At 38.0% G+C, this 17,441-nt stretch overlaps 1 protein-coding gene across 5 annotated transcripts in view; it reads left to right on the forward strand.

Moving 5' to 3' along the window:
• The first annotated feature begins 3,979 nt into the window (after window positions 1–3,979).
• Window positions 3,980–17,441, forward strand: part of LOC129727508 (connectin-like) — a 507,752-nt gene continuing 494,290 nt past the window's right edge. For all 5 annotated transcript variants that reach the window (XR_008728548.1, XR_008728547.1, XR_008728549.1 and 2 more), the window contains exon 1: window positions 3,980–5,747. The gene's annotated coding sequence lies outside the window, so the exon portion shown is untranslated. The remainder of the gene's footprint in view (window positions 5,748–17,441) is intronic.

Consider the following 17,441-nt stretch of genomic DNA (forward strand, 5'->3'; position numbering starts at 1 on the left):
GTCTCTGTCTTGTTTTAGTCTTATTTCTCCATTGTGTTTGTCTTGTCCCTGTCTTATTTATGTATTGTCATTTTGTTGTCTCTGTCTTATCTTTGTCTTGTATCTGTCTTGTCTCTGTCTTCTCTCTATCTTATCTCTGTTTCGTCTCTGTCTTGTATCTGTCTAGTATTGTCTTGTCACTGTCTTATCTCTGTCTTGTCTTCGTCTCGTTTTTGTCTTGTTTCTGTTTCCTTTTCCTCTTGCATCTGTATTTTCTCTGTCTTCTCTCTATCTTGTCTTTGTTTTGTCTTTGTCTTGTCTTTGCCTTGTCTCTGTATTGTTTCTGTTTTTATTCTGTCTACTCACTCTCTTCTTTCTATCCGGTATTTATCTTGTTTCTTTCTTGTTTCTATCTTGTCTATGTCTGTTTTCTCTTTTCTCTGTCTCCTCTCTGTCTTGTCTCTTATATATGTCTTGTTTCTGTGTAGTTCTGTCTTGTTTTTGTCTTGTCTCTGACCTATCTCTGTCTTGTCTCTGTCTTACCTTTGTCTGGTATATGTCGTGTCTCTGTCTTAAATCTATCTTAGCTTTGTCTTGTCTCTGTCTTGTTTTTCTCTTGTCTGTGTCTTGTTTCCATCTTTTCTCTGTCTTCTTTCCGTCTTCTTTTTCTCTTGTATATGTCTTGTTTCTGTCTTGTCCCTGTGTTGTCTCTGTCTCTTTTCTGTCTTCTCTCTGTCTTCTTTCTCTCTTGCATCTGTCTTGTCTCTGTCTTGTCGCTGCCTTGTTTTGGTCTTGTTTCTGTTTCTTCTCTGTCTTCTCACTGTCTTCTTTCTATCTGGTATCTGTCTTGTTTTTGTCTTGTCTTTGTCTTGTCTCTGTCTTGTCTCTTTTTTACTTCTGTCTGGTCTCTGTCTCGTCATTGTTTTGTCTCTGTTTTGCCCTTGTCTTGTATAAGTCTTTTCTTTGTTTTGTTTTGTCTTATCATTGTCTAGTTTCTGTCTTGTCTCTGTCTGGTTTCAGTCTTGTTTTCTCTTGACTTTGTTTTGTTTTTGTTTTTTCTCCGTTTTGTCTCTGTTTTATCTTTGTCTTCTCTCTGTCTTGTCTCTGTCTTGTTTTCGTCTTGTCCTCGTCTTGACTTTACCGCCCACCAAGGAAATTGATCACGTGTTTCCGAATTTTCGATACAGTCCACTCACAAGGGAAAGGAACCAGCTCCGGAAATTTTTTAATCAGTGTTGTCTCTGTCTTGAATTTTTGTATCTGTCTTGTCTTCGTTGTGTCTCTATCTTGTCTCGGTCTTGATTCTATCTTGTCTCTGTTTTGTCTTTGTCTTTTCTTTGTCTTGTTTCAGACTATTCTGTGTATTGTCTCCGTCTTATCTTTATATTGTCTATTTTTCGTCGCTGTCTTGTCTATGTTTTGTCTCCGTCTTGTGTCGATCTTGTCTCTGTCTTGTCTCTATTTCGCTTCTGTTTTGTCTTTGTCTTGTTTTTGTCTCGTCTCTGTCTTCTCTCAGTTTTGTCTCTGTTTTGTTTCTGTCTTGTCTTTTACTTGTCTCTTTAAATAAATATCTTATTTTCAAATATTCTTATTTTTTATAGATGTCCGGTTGACTCCCAAAATTTTAGTGATACATAATATTTAGTGAAAATGGGAAAAACTCTTCTGCAGACCGTGAATTGCTACGATGAAAAATTATTCACCTCAAACTGATTGAAAATTTGACGAAAAACTCAACATTGAATTTGTCTAGCAACACTGCTGCAGTATGCTGCTGTTGAAACTCACCCTCATGATGAGAAGCAATTTCGCGTCTAAGTCTGGAAACTTCTGCAAAGTTATTATTAGCAAATAATCACGGTTTAAAGCTTAATTTTAACCGTAACTGTTCGGTAAGTTTGCAACAGCAGTAAAAGCAACAGTGTTGCTCGATAAATTGAAATTTTCGTCGTCAGATATTCAATCACTTCAAACTCACTAACTGACTAATTTAATTTTTCTACAAACATTGTTTTATGTTATTCAGAAGAATTTCTCCCAGGATTTTTTTACATGCATATTGATCAATACAAATGTTTGCTACTTTGAATATTATAAACCTGGTAAAATATCACAATCGTAGTAAATATCATAAACCACAGCGGGACACCCTTGTCGGTATACAACAACAAATGCTGCATGAAACGTCAGGGTGGTGCGATGACAACCAACTGCATAAGGGTCAGAGAGTTTCGTGATGTTCACCCTGAGAAGGAGCGGATTTTTTTTGGCGCCGGTGGCGTCTAGAGCTGAATTAAACCAGTTCTACTGCAGAGTAAGGAACTATTACTATTCGCCAATCTCCCCAGGAAACATAGTTTTCCAACGTTAAATCAAATACAAGTAGAAAATAAATTAATAGTGTAGAAATAAAAGTAGTTGCTATTATAAAAGACGTGAAGAATAGTTAGTTAAAATAGTGCTCCATTAGTGAGTGAATTTTATTTGGCAGCAGAAAGTCCCAAAAGGAGGCAATATAGTTAGATTTCCGCCCACCAAGGAAATTGTTCACGTGTTTCCGAATTTCGGATACAATCTACTCACAAGGGAAAGGAACCAGCTCCGGAAATTTTTGAATCAGTTCCCAAAAACAATAATTCACATCGATACATTTTTAGAAGTCAACTGGACATCTCTGGAGAATGAGTCTTAAAAAAGTACCCTACTACCCTAGGAAGGAAATCGCCGTGTTAAATATACTATTATTGATTAAAAAATATAGGAAGGAAGTTTACTTTTTACCAAAATATACCGTGCATGCGGGATTTTCCGTGTACTCTTCCTAAAAAAATATTTTTTTCAACAGTCAATGTCAATAAAACACAGCTAATTTATGTATTATGCTATGCTGTTGCAAAACATCTGATTTCAAAGATAAGGTCATAGAAAAATCTACTGGCGCGATTCTTCATTTGGATCAAACAAAAGGTTTGCTTTTTAAGTATCGAAAGAATCGACCTTATTATGATGAATCAGTATTCGTCAATGTAAAGTGAAAAATTGTTGTTTTAAAATTTGGTAATAAAAGCCATAAGAAACCAAAATGTACTCAATTCAGGTTTTAAAATAAAATTTAAGATAACCATAGCCCTACGTCAATCATGCGGTCATGTCGCGGATACAATCCTCATATACTTTTTTGTAGTTTAATAACCCTAGCTCTTATTACAATCTTCCTTAGTATTACTCAATACCCGTTGCAATGTTTTGCTGTTTTTTTTTGTTTGTTAGGGAATTAGAATTACGTTGTCCATTGATGTGAACTTTTGTAATAAATGTTTTGCTGTTCCGTTAGTCTATCAGTTGAGGACAAAACAGAATTTGAACGTCGAGACTGCTACCTAGCGGTGGCTAGCAGAACTCCTTAACTCTCACTTCCCGTTATTCCTTTCAGCAACAGTTGATGATGCTATATATGGAGTCTAGCACAGGAGAAACTCGTTCCTCGTGCTCTGATATTTTCGCACTCCTCAGTGCTCTCATTTATCGAGCAATGTGCGAGTAAAATTTCCGCGCATTTTCTCCATCCACCGTGAAGAAACTTTTCGGGAGAAACACAAACAACACACTTGTTGCATTCTCTCCGGTTCTCAGCTGGCATCACCAATGCAGCAACCCCGGCAGAGCTGTTAGTTTGACCTACATTATTTCAGCCTGCTCTCGCACGCTTGCTCCGTGCAACGCGATGATGCACTCAGATGTTGCGTACCACCCCACGCGACACGCCTCACGCACACGTTGCGAGAGAAGAATAGAATTTAGCGCCGCTCTGTAGGGAAACAGAACATTTTCTCACCCAAACGGAGGTCCCTACGAGAGCGCACACGATCCGATGTTATTTTTCGGTACTGCTGGCACGAGATCTAAGTGGTGTGTGTATGAGTGTAAGTTTAATTGCGTGCGTACTGGATGTCCTCCTACTGGGAAGGGTCATCCACGGCTGCCGTTTAGTTCGCTGTCGGAGCATCCCGGACGTGGACGTAGTGTGTACGCGGAGGACCCCAAAGGACCCGTTAACGCAGTTGCCTGTCCAATCGGTCGTTGTCGGTGAATAGTGTTTTGACGGTTCTAGAGCAGCGAATACCGCGGCTTCAGACACTGGCTCTGGTGTCGCTTTCGTGTGTCCATGCGGAAACAATAGCCTGGTTGGAGGCGTGCATGCGAGAATATAATTCACAGCCAGTACAGTAGCGAGTGGCAGGAAAATAGTATCCAGCTGAGTGGTTTCCGCCCCACAGTAAAACGATGGGGTTATCAGCTTGAATGGGATCAGGCGCCAGGTTGAAGAGTAGAAGCAGTAAGCCGCTGCTCTTGATGCAATTCAGAATAATTACTGCAAACGCGAGTGTGGGTGGAAAGACGAACGATCAGCTGCGGAAAGTGGGTTAGACAACAGTTGGCCAAAAAGGAAACGGACGTGACGTTTGCTTGTGGCCGATGCTGCTGCTGCTGCTGCCGCGCCGCGATAGATGTGTTTGCGAAAATTTATGGAAAAAGCGTGCCAAGACTTCTGCTCTAAGGATTAGGGCATACTTCGTATTCCAAAATCAACACACTGCAGCATTCCACCAGGATGTGGAGCAAAATATTACTCGAATGATAAATGGTAGTGAAAATTTGCTCTAATTACTAATAATCGTACTAAGGTTACCAACACGAACAGTGCAGTGCATCATAAATCACCGTCGCACCTATTAATCATGTAGCTCCAGACGGGAAGGACCGTCATAAAAAGGATTGCAATGTAAAATAAATTCTCCGAACGGGAAAAAAATCGCTCCTGTCAGTGGTGAAGAGAAAAAATAGCACAAAGCACATTGTTTGCCTGCTTTTTCGCCAGTACGACAAAAAGTTTCAAGAAGCAGCAGAAAAAACAAACTCAACAACATTCCTATAAAATCGCAAATACTCTACGATTGCTACGCGCCACCCCGTCCCCTCTTCTCTCCTCCTCTCGAACATCAGCGTCCTATAAAATAATTCCTCCTCTTTCGAGTGGCAGCTCGGTGGTGGGTGAAAGAGGATTAAAGATTTTTTTTTACACAATACCAACGAGCGGCGACTAGACTTGACAGGGCCGAGCGAGCGACGCGCGTTGAACTGCACGATTCGCCGATGGTACAGAATTAAATCCCCGGCGAAAAGTTTTTTTTTCCGATACAGAAACCAACTTGGAAAATATAATAAAAACTCTAACCGGCGTGAATCCGAAAAAGGTGCAGCCAAACTAGGACTCGGGGTACCACGTTAATCGCCTTGAGTGGCCGAGTGATTGCATTCGACGCGTACCGTCATCCATCATATGCAAGAAGAGTCTTCAATTCAGCAAAAAAAAAAACAGAGAAAATAACAAAAGCTCCCACCCGGCGCCACTACAGAGTGGACTGACGGATATTGGATCTTTGTTTGTGTGCGTTAAAGCGTGCAGCAAGTGAAGGGCAACGGCCGGAAGTGAATCTACAGCTCAAAGCGATAGTAGCAGAAAAAAAAAACAGAGAAAAACAACGATAAAAACAACAACAATAGATAAAGTGACGAGCAGATCGAGTGTGGGTGTGCGTTGTTGTGTGTGCGGGTCTGCCAGTGCAGCGGCAGTTGATTTTTATTTATACTGAAGTGCTGAAAGGGGATTAAACTATATCAAACTTGGCCCACAGAGTGCTGGATGTTGTTGTTTGGATTCCCGAGCCCCGGACTAGAAGCGATTAGCTGCGAATTAAGCCCGACAGGTAGGTTGAAAGGTGAATAGAACCAAATCAGGGTGGGATTATGTGTAAAAGTGATACCGATATTGCTGCCCCGAATGGCGCCGATTTCGATGACATGAGTCATTTGTTTGCCTCATGCGCGTTGACTAGTGTGTCCCTCCCTCGCCCGCGGGCGATTAATTGAACTGTTGGCGTTCAGTAATTCTAGGATTCGATTGCTTCCGATAGATGCACAACAATAGACCAGTCGTTATTAGTTGTGGAATCGGGAATTACATTTACAATTTACGAACAGGGTTGCGTAATCAATAGGTGCGATTTGCATAATTTATTTAGTTACTGGACAAATCTGCTAGGTCATGTTCCAAGAAACCATCCTCGGATGCAGCAGGTGGTGTTAATTACCGTTTCCGTCATTGTCAGACTTGAACTGAATCACATTTAACTGGGTTTAATTGGGTTCAACTAGATAATTAAATCAATATATTCTGTAGCATTAACCGGTATATAAAATTATTTCGCAGGAAAACTAGTTAGTTGCCTTCAGATTAGTAGTCCGAAACCGAATGTATATTTATAAGTTGGATACCAAATCCTGCTCGATATGCGATTTCTTTCCCAGTCATGTGCTAGGTTAAAAATTACAGGATGCGAAAAGAAAAAGTAAGAAAAAATTAAACCACAACTTCCCACATGGAAGCGTAGTATTCCAGCATACCATAGCATATTTGATAATGCTTGCGATTAATCATAATCTAAAATTGCCGATAAAACTGTCAAAACAATGTTTAGAAGTAGTTAAGCATTTTCAGTATACATCATTGGTGGCCCATGCAGACCAATTGAGGAATTCTCACAAAAGTCATATCATGAAGCTAGTGTTAGTGGAAAGGTACTCCACAATCTCTGGGCATCCGGCCATCGTGACTCTATATACTTATTTAATTATTTATTTGTTCATTTATTCATTTATTTATTTATCTGTTTATTGTTTTATTTACTAATTTGTTTATTTATTTATAGATTTATTTATTCATATATTTTAATTTTTTTTTATTTATTTATTTATTTATTTATTCATTTATTTATTTACTTATTTATTTATTCATATATTTTATTTTTTTTAAATTTATTTACCTATTTATTTGTTTATTTTATTTATTTATTTATTTATTTACTTATTTATTTATTAGTTTATTAATTTATTTATTTACTTATTTATTTGTTTATTTATTTATTTATTTATTTATTTATTTATTTATTTATTTATTTATTTATTTATTTATTCATTTACCTATTTATTCATTCATTTATTAATTTATTTATTTATGCAGTTAAAAACATGGTTTAGTCAATTTACACAAGTTAGTTATATGTGCGATAATTTTTTGAAATAGAATACTTCTCTCATGAAGTTTGGCTACATAGGGATGTAAAATGAAAATCTAAAACCGAAAAAAGTGAAAAATATGTCCAATTTCAAATGCTAATAACTCGGTTAGTATTCGATGGATTTCCTTCGTTCTTGCAGCAATAGATTGGAAAATCTTCTAAGATTCTTCCCAAATGAAGATAATTGTAATTTTATTATTCAAACTATTGTACTATTGAAAACAGTCAAGCCTTGTCAAAACGAAAAATTCAACCTCTGATTGGTCGTTATATGATTCCCAAGCACGGTCGACAGAATCATATACTATTTGGCCTATATAAGAGCTGGTTTCAGCCGAAGCCGCTCATAACAGTTCTAGACAGCGACAACAGCAGTCATCTCTTAGCAGTAGCAGTAGCAGTGCAGTGGATACCAGCGTTAGCGGATAGTGGCCACAGCTGTGGCGTAGCAATGGATAGCGCACTAGTTGCAGCGGATCTCAGCATCGATAGTAGCTTGGCCAGCTGATGCAGGGACAGCGGATAACAATGGCAGCGTGTAGCGGCCACAACTGTGGCATGGCTACGAATAGCGTAGCAGTTGTAGCGGGTATCCGACCATGAAGCATTTATGCAATAATTGAATGAAAATTGCAATTGCAGCAATCGGTCCTTTCCGAGGCTACTAAATGTTTTTGGAAGAGCATAATAAATGGTTATTAATAAACTGCAACTGAGGTTTGATGCTGCTGCAAATGCACAGCAGTGTGATGTTTATTACGATTTGTTGATATTGTGCATAACAAGCGGTATATACGAAACAAATCCGATTTCAAACAGAAAAGTTCGGTACGTTCTGCTCACGATGCTTAGTCTGTTTTAGAAAATTCCTAACACTTCATTAACAAGGATGTAACGTATTGAAGAAGACGGTTAAAGTTTGACATCCCAGCAGAATTACGACCTTAATACTCATGTCTACCATCGGCGATATCAAACACGCAACAATTTGCTGCCACGCGACACGGAGACGGGAACATTCTTTTCCTTCCAAGCCGCACAACACGACACAATACATATTACTTTGTTGCCTTTATGAGAGCTCTATCGGTCCGGCTCGACAGAATGTCCACAAGAAATCATTTTTGTACATCCCTGTTACGAAACTGAGAAAATCTGTAGGAACTGAAAATAAAGGCGGGTCCAGAATGAATGAGATGTATTTTTTGTACATGAGTATTACGACATACAAAATAAAATTTTTCGAACGTTGAAGAATGGTATAACTGGAAATAATTTAGCCACACCAATTTTTCCAGTTATATAATTCCACAACGTTCGAAAACTTTATTATGTCAGAGCGGATATCGCACGCTATCTGACCATGAAGCATTTATGCAATAATTGAATGAAAATTGCAATTGCAGCAATCGGCCTTTTTCAAGGCTACAAAATGTATTTGGAAGAGCATAATAAATAGCTATTAATAACTGCAACTGAGGTTTGATGCTGCTGCAAATGCACAGCAGTGCGATGTTTATTGCGATTTGTTGATACTGTGCCTAACAAGCGGTATATACAACAAAAATCCGGTTTCAAAATGACTGACACGCAAGCAGCCGGGTTATCTTTCTTGTAAGAGTATTCTACTTCAACCTTACGGTCGTGGCTTTGCACACAACCCTCCTGTGATTTTTTGTGGTTTATTTTCTTTCGTAACATGTGGTAAAAGTATATTAGGGGCCATCCACATTCCATGTGGACAACTTTGGGGGGGGGGGTCTGTCCACGGTCCATACAAAATTTTTAGAATTTATATGGGCAGTTGTCCACGGGATGGTTAAAATCGTTAAAATTCTGCCCACGTGGAATGTGGTTGGCCCCTTACGGTGCTCCCACAGACCCTTATTATAAAAAAATGCACCAAAGAATCTGAGTACACCATTCGATCCGTTATGACGTCCAGAATGTCTGGTCAAGATTTCAAAATCATCGTACGGTACATTTTTGAGTAAAGCCCTTTTGAAGGTCGAAAAGTACAAAAAAGTGATATAAAAAGACGAAATACTTTTTGTAACGCTGTTTTTCAACCACCATTTCATGGAATAACTTGCAAAATAGTTTCTACACATTCCAAGTTTTGTATTTCAAGACATTAACAATTGGTGAAAAGATTTATTTGGAAATCCCACAGTGCACAGTGGTCTATACTCGAACAATCGTGATCGTTCTAGATTTGACTGTGAAAATTGATTTTATGTTTTTTTTTTCTTTTCTATGTACTCAATGTCTTCAGCAAAATTGTTCCATAGAACAAGGTCCTACTTTTAACGTTTTTGGTTTTTTGATCAATCCAACTAACAGTAAGGTAAAATAAATATTTTTTCTAATTTTCAATACACCAGATTGCTTCCTTCAGAAAAGTTGTTTAAAAGTACAAGAGAAAACCAACTGCCGAATACTGCGATGTCCTATCTGTTCGTTGGACACGACAAAATAGATTTTTTTGGGGAGCACCCCTCCTTAAAATCAGTTTTTTGTCTATAACTTTTTCTATGATTGTCAAAACAATGAATTTTATAAAGTCTTGAGAGAATCTTAGTTGAATAAATAAAATCTTAGAACATTTTGCATTGTTTTGACCATAACAGACAAAATTTTAGACAAAAACTGACTTTAAGGAGGGGTGTTCCACAAAAAACTCTTTTTTGTCGTTTCCAACGTACAGATAGGCCATCGCAGTAATCAGCAATTGTTTTTCTTCTGGAATTTTCCACAACTTTGCTGAAGGAAGCAATCTGGTATTTTGAAAATTAGAAAAAATATTTTTTTCATCTAACTGTTAGGTGGATTGATCGAAAAACTAAAAACGCTAAAAGTAAGGCTATGGAACAATTTTGCTGAAGACATTGAGTACATAAAATCAATTTTTCACAGTCAAATCTAGGACGATCACGATTTTTCGAGTTGAAACCACTGTGCACTGTGGGATTTTCAAATAAATCTTTCCTCCAATTCAATACAGAAAACTTCGGGAGCGTCACAAAAATTGTCCAATTTCAAATGCTGATAACTCAGTTAGTTCCCATCGGATTTCCTCCATTACTGCAGCAATCGATTGGAAAATAAGCTGAGCGTCCGCCAAAATACGGGGAATTGTGATTTTATGGTTCTAACTGTTGTACTATTGAAAAAAGTTATTTAAAAGTTCAAGACGGAAACTTCCGGTTTCTGAAAAACTGACCTGGAATTGCCGAATACCATGTCGCAATTTAGATGGAGCTTGTATGATTTCCAGAAACACAAAAATTTATCCCATGTGCCATTTTTGAGTTCAAGCTGATGAGTTCTTATTTACGTGAAACAGTAAAAAATTACCCATTCCTACCTAATATAAGCAGTGTTGTTAGTCTCGCTCGTAAGCAGCATGCAACACCTCATGTGAGGTTCTCGGGGCCGCCGCTTTCACACAGTAGAGAATTCTCCATTGAAGCTTTTTCTCTTTCTATCTTGCTTTATTTCTTGCTCGCATTTACTCCCGAGATCATATGCACACACTCCCGTCTACTCTCCTCGTGTGTACTCGCGTGTACCTACTCCCCAACTCGCGAGAACGACCAGTCGAAGACAATTGAGCCGTTGAGAGCAAAAGTGGTACATGTGCCATTAAGTAAATTTTTCAGGAGAAGCGATAAACGAAAACACTCTAAAGCAGGTATTAGACGAAGCAAATATTTGCTATTTTTGGTACGATTTTTATTTGCACAAAATTAAATTTGTATTGAAAAAGAGCAAATATTTGCTTCGTCTAATACCTGCTTAATAGTAAATTATTTTCAACAATTTTTTCCAACATAACTGCACTAAATCATTGCTGGGAAGATTACATAAGACGGTACATGAAAGCATAACGAGTTCTGGTTGAAAAACTTACACAAACTTCAATGGAGAAACATGTACCACTTTTGTTCTATGGGAAAAATAATGTTAACCAGAAAACGTTGAGAGCAAAAGTGATACACGTCCAGTGTGAGCATGAAGGATGCATTATAGCTCTCTAATCTTAGGACATAGAACATTCATGTCTTCAGCAGAGTTGTCCAAGTGATTGAGTACTATAGAATGATGATCTGTTTGTTGAGGAATTCTGTCGCTTCGTGGCGCTAGTGTTTATGTATTTGGTAACAGTATACGAGTGAATACTGAAATAGGTAAAATGTTTTCTGTTACAAAATAGTCACGGGTACACTAGCGCCACGTGGTGAGAAAATTCCAAAGCAGACAGATCTATACTCAATCTCTTAACAAACGTTGCTTAAGACATGATTGTTTTATATCCTAAGATCCTCGACTTACGATTCATCTAATATGCACAGACATGTACCACTTTTGCTCTCAACGAAATGGTGATTATGTTAATTACCAAAAATTGTTTTGGCTGTAACATTTGTTTAGGTTATCAGATCTTGGTTTTTCTTGGATATGCTAGTACATGATTGCTTTCTGCATCAATTTATGCAAAAAAAAACCAAAAAGTGTAAAAATGGCACATGTACCACTTTTGCTCTCAACGGCTCAATTGTTTCAAGATGCTTTGCGATGGTTGCAGAAGGACAAAATATGATATAGACAGTTCCGAAAATTATAAATACATCTTCTTTCTTGAATAAAACAAAAAATACAGGATTTTTCGGGTCATTTTATTCTGAAATATAGATAATAAGTGTTTTATTTCCAGTTTCAATTCAAGTTGGGATTATTTTTAGTAGGATACGCGAGTTCTCTAACTTTTCTCTTAACACTACTCATAAGCTTTTGCACAGTGTGTTCTCCGACCATGTTTACCACTTTAAGCCAATCTTTTTCAAATTTTTCAACATTGTCCGCTGGTTTGACATATTTCCTCAGCTTTGCCTTGGTCAAAGCCCAAAAAGTTTCAATAGGGCGAATTTCAGGGCAGTGTGAAGGATTCATCTCCTTTGGGACACATGTGACATTATTTGTTTTATACCACCCTAGTGCATCCTTAGAGTAATGGCAGGAAGCAAGATCGGGCCAAAATATTGGAGGATTGTTATGCTGCTTAACCATGGGTGACAACCTTTTCTGCAGACACTCTTTCACGTAAATTTTACCATTCATTGTGTCATTCGTAATGAATGGACGAGATATTTTCCCACATTCACAAATGGCCTGCCAAACCATTACCTTCTTGCCGAATTTTTCGGTGTAAATGGCTTTCACTGGTCCAGGGACATCCTTTCCCTTCGGTGATGTATAAAATTACGGTCTTGGCAGAGTCTTATGGTCCAGTTTTATGTAGGTTTCGTCATCCATGATAACACACCCCATTTTTTTGGTCAGAACTTTGTAATAAAGCTTCCGTGCTCTCGGTTTCACAGATTCAGCTTGTTTTGGATTTCGTTTTGGCTGCTTCTGCTTCCGACGGGTCTGCAGACCCATTCTTCCCTTGGCACGCATAACGTTACTCGCCGAGGTTCCAAGCTTTCTCGCCACATCTCGTACTGATACTGAAGAATGCCGCTTGTAGTATTCCTTAACCTTTTTGTCCATTGTGGGATCAACAGGCCCGGGTTTTCTACCACGTTTTGGGGCATCAGTAAATGTGCACTCTTCACAATACTTCCGCAATGCGGTTTGATCTGCTACGACACTTAAACCTTCTCTGGCTAATTTTCTTATAGAAAGACCACTCACGGTGCCCCATTTGTGCACAATTCGCTTTCTTTGCTCGGGAGAAAGGCCACGCATTTTCAAAATTTCGCACTAAATGTTAGAAAAAATGACAGCATCTGTTTCTTTTAGATGTAAACAACAGGATGCAGCCAACGTTTGGTTGAATACTGCACGTTATTTGAAATGACGGTTGATCGTAAGTGTATTTACAATTATCGGAACGGTCTATAGGGTATCGGACTACTTCGGCAGTGGTTCGCTTCAGCTGGTTTTGCATTAGACTGCTGTAAAAAATTTACCGAAGCAGTCCGATACCCTACACGCTCGTAAATAATAACTCTAAAATGAGTAACATTTGACGCATTTTTGTAAAAAGTGGAACAACTCTAAAGTAGTAACTCCACAAATACTCAAAACTGAGTAAAACTAGGCGTCTTCAAAAATGAGTCATTATTACTCAAAATTTGAGTACGACATAACTCATTTTTTGGGTACAGTTCAGTTTCATTACTGGCTAGGAATCCGCCACGACCAATAAACGACACCTCATATTTAACCATAACTATACCTTGTAATAAATGTAAACAGTTATAACGCCTTCTGAGGCGCACACAATTAAAAAAACATGTGTTACAAACTGAAGCACATCATAATCACCTTTCAAAATGGACGTCGTTATATGCGACGTTACTCAGAAAGAAGTTACATTGAGGGAACCCAAAAAGTGAGTCAAAGTTACTCAAAATCAAAAAGGACTTCTACTTCTTTTTTGACGTCTACGAACATCGTTCTAAACTGAGTCAGAGTTGCTCAGTTCGTGAGTTATTATTTACGAGCGTGTACACGTTGCCCCACTGTCGGCTGTCGGTGCATGTCGGGAAGAAAGCATTTTCGTTTTCAAGCACAGTTTTTCAAGCACTCCTCCTAGTCGAGTAATTTTAGTCGAGTACTCCTACTCACTAGCAGGAATTCGCGTACTGTTTTACGGTAGCTGAGTAGCAATACGAAAGAGTTTGTTCATGTCAGTGCGTGCTTGCTGCTACTCAGGGAAATGCATGAAGAAGAAAGAGTATCTCCAAAGCGCGTGTGCAAAAGACTTGAGAAGCGTAGCATGTGTCTCGTTCTCAAGCAGAAAGGAAAAGAAAGGTTTTGCTTTTAGCTCGATTTGCAACGCTGAATATAAGTACTTCCGGAATCGGATTGAAACCCAGAGATCTCAAAACGACCGATCCATGGTTCCAGTTACTGGAAAACAGCATGAAAAGACCAAATACAACATAAAATGAGTACAGTGCTTTTTCGATTTTATCAACAGTCGTTTTTATCACTACTCGCCAACTCACGCTCAATTTTCTCACGCTTTTTTTTCGTTTTTATCACACTTTTTAAATAAAATAATGTATAATGTATAATGTATAATGTATTTCCAGTTGTAGAAAGTGTATTTGAAACATCATTTTCACTTATGCTTTTTGTCCTTGCAAGTGTATATTCTTATGAACTCAATTTATTCGATCAATTTTCTAAGGCAACCAAATGTCACATCTGTTACAATTCATTTGTGTCATAAATTTGAAAAATTTTGGAGCCAAAATTACATATTATTCGAGCAACAGAGAAAGAAGACCTTTTAACCCTATGGTTTGGTGCTCATAAAACGTGGATCAAAAAATAATAAAATCTACAGGGTGACAAAAAAGTCCGGTCACACAGGAAAATCTCAATATTTAAAAAAATAAGAAGAAAATCCGAATCTGGCTTTCATAGCTTTATTTAGTAACTCAGAAAAATACTTCACAGGCGATATCTCGGAATTACACCACCTTCAGACGTCTCGGAAAAACGTCGCAAGCGGCGCGCACGTGCTCCATCGGTATCTCGTCCCAGATTTTCGTGATAACTCGCTTGAATTGCTCCAAATTTGTGATTTTATAGTCGTTCAACTTGAAGCCTATTCGACTGGAGCTGCTCTTCTAGATATGGAAAAGGCATTCGACAGTGTTTGGCATAAAGGTTTAATAGCTAAAATGTCAAATTTCAGTTTTCCGCTTTACCTCACAAAAATGATACAAAGTTATTTAACTGACCGCACTCTCCAGGTTAACTATCTAAATGAAAAATCTAATAGATTGCCTGTTAGAGCTGGTGTTCCTCAGGGGAGTATCTTGGGCCCAATCTTATATAACATTTTTACTTCTGATCTTCCTGATTTACCACCAGGTTGTGAGAAATCTCTGTTTTGTGACGATACAAGCATTTCTGCAAAAGGAAGAAGCCTTCGTGTTATATGCAGTCTGCTACAAAAAAGTTTAGATATATTTTCTTCATACTTGCAGAAATGGAAGATTTCCCCTAATGCTTCTAAAACACAGTTAATTATTTTTCCTCATAAGCCAAGAGTTTCATTTCTCAAACCCACCCATAACCACGTTATTAAGATGAACGGTGTGGTCTTAAATTGGTCTGATCAAGTTAAATACTTAGGGCTAATTTATGATAAGAATCTTACTTTCAAGGAGCACATTGAAAATATCCAGTCAAAGTGCAATAAGTATATCAAATGTTTATATCCTCTTATCAACAGGAATTCTAGACTTTGTCTCAAGAATAAACTGTTAATTTACAAACAAATTTTTAGGCCAGCAATGTTATATGCAGTTCCCATCTGGACAAGTTGTTGTGCAACCAGGAAGAAGACACTTCAAAGGATTCAGAATAAACTTTTGAAAATGATTTTGAAGCGTCCTCCCTGGTTTAGCACGAACGAGCTACATAGGCTCACTAATGTAGAAACATTAAAAAATATGACAAGCCGAATTATCAACAAATTCCGACAAAAATCGTTGCAATCCTCAATTGCAACGATCAGCTCACTTTATAGTCAGTAAGATAGTTTTAAGTTTATTTTAAGTTTCGTTTTATTCCCTCTATTCCTTTTTTTTCTTGACAAGTAGGTTTAATAATTTTCCTACAATAACATTATCTTAACTGCGAAAGCTAATAACATTCAATAATACTAAAAAGCGTACAAATATATAAAATAGTGTTGAAATGTCACCATTTGTGGCAGAACACACAATACTAATTCTGAATAGATATTTTAGTACAAAAATAAATCATTACAAACTCCCCCCCCCCCCCCCTATAAAAAAAATAGTCGTTCAGCTTCGACATCATGTATCCCCACACGAAATATTCTAGTGGATTGAGATCCGGAGACGACGGAGGCCATTCATTCTTCGAAATGAAATCGGTCAAGTTTTCCTCAAATCACGCCTGAACAACCTTTGCGGTAAGGGATGAAGCCCAATTGGTGGAAGCAGTAGTAATCGTCTTCAAACAATAGTTCAGCTTGAGGCAGAATATTTTTATTAAAAACCGTGTCCAGGTAGTACGCTGCGTTGATTTTGACCCCTTTATCGATAAAAATTAGAGGCAGTTTACCTCTCTTGCAAATGGCTCCCCAAACCATCACTGACGTCTTATTTTGGAACCGGGAAAGTTAAGCTTGTCCGCAGGAGCTTGCTGGAGGATCACACTCCAAACTCGATCATTTTGGCGATTGACTGCTTGCTCCAAAACGAACAGCTTCTCGTCCGAAAAAAATCACAGGAGGGTTGTGTGCAAAGCCACGACCGTAAGGTTGAAGTAGAATACTCTTACAAGAAAGATAACCCGGCTGCTTGCGTGTCAGTCATTTTGAAACCGGATTTTTGTTGTATATACCGCTTGTTAAGCACAGTATCAACAAATCGCAATAAACATCGCACTGCTGTGCATTTGCAGCAGCATCAAACCTCAGTTGCAGTTATTAATAGCTATTTATTATGCTGTTCCAAATACATTTTGTAGCCTTGAAAAAGGCCGATTGCTGCAATTGCAATTTTCATTCAATTATTGCATAAAAGCTTCATGGTCAGATAGCGTGCGATATCCGCTCTGACATAATAAATTTTTCGAACGTTGTGGAATTATATAACTAGAAAAATTGGTGTGGCTAAATTATTTCCAGTTATACCATTCTACAACGTTCGAAAAATTTTATTTTGTATGTCATAATACTCATGTACGAAAAATACATCTCATTCATTCTGGACCCGCCTTTATTTTCAGTTCCTACAGATTTTCGTAACAGGGATGTACAAAAACAATTTCTTGTGGACATTCTGTCGAGCCGGACCGATAGAGCTCTCATAAAGGCAACAAAGTAATATGTATTGTGTCGTGTTGTGCGGCTTGGAAGGAAAAGAATGTTCCCGTCTCCGTGTCGCGTGGCAGCAAATTGTTGCGTGTTTGATATTGCCGATGGTAGACATGAGTATTAAGGTCGTAATTCTGCTGGGATGTCAAACTTTAACCGTCTTCTTCAAGACGTTACATCCTTGTTAATAAAGTGTTAGGAATTTTCTAAAACAGACTAAGCATCGTGAGCAGAACGTGCCAAACTTTTCTGTTTGAAATCGGATTTGTTTCGTATATACCGCTTGTTATGCACAATATCAACAAATCGTAATAAACATCACACTGCTGTGCATTTGCAGCAGCATCAAACCTCAGTTGCAGTTTATTAATAATCATTCATTACGCTCTTCCAAAAACATTTAGTAGCCTCGGAAAAGACCGATTGCTGCAATTGCAATTTTCATT

Source organism: Wyeomyia smithii, chromosome 3, assembly GCF_029784165.1.
Source record: "Wyeomyia smithii strain HCP4-BCI-WySm-NY-G18 chromosome 3, ASM2978416v1, whole genome shotgun sequence".
Taxonomy (NCBI): Eukaryota; Metazoa; Arthropoda; class Insecta; order Diptera; family Culicidae; genus Wyeomyia; species Wyeomyia smithii.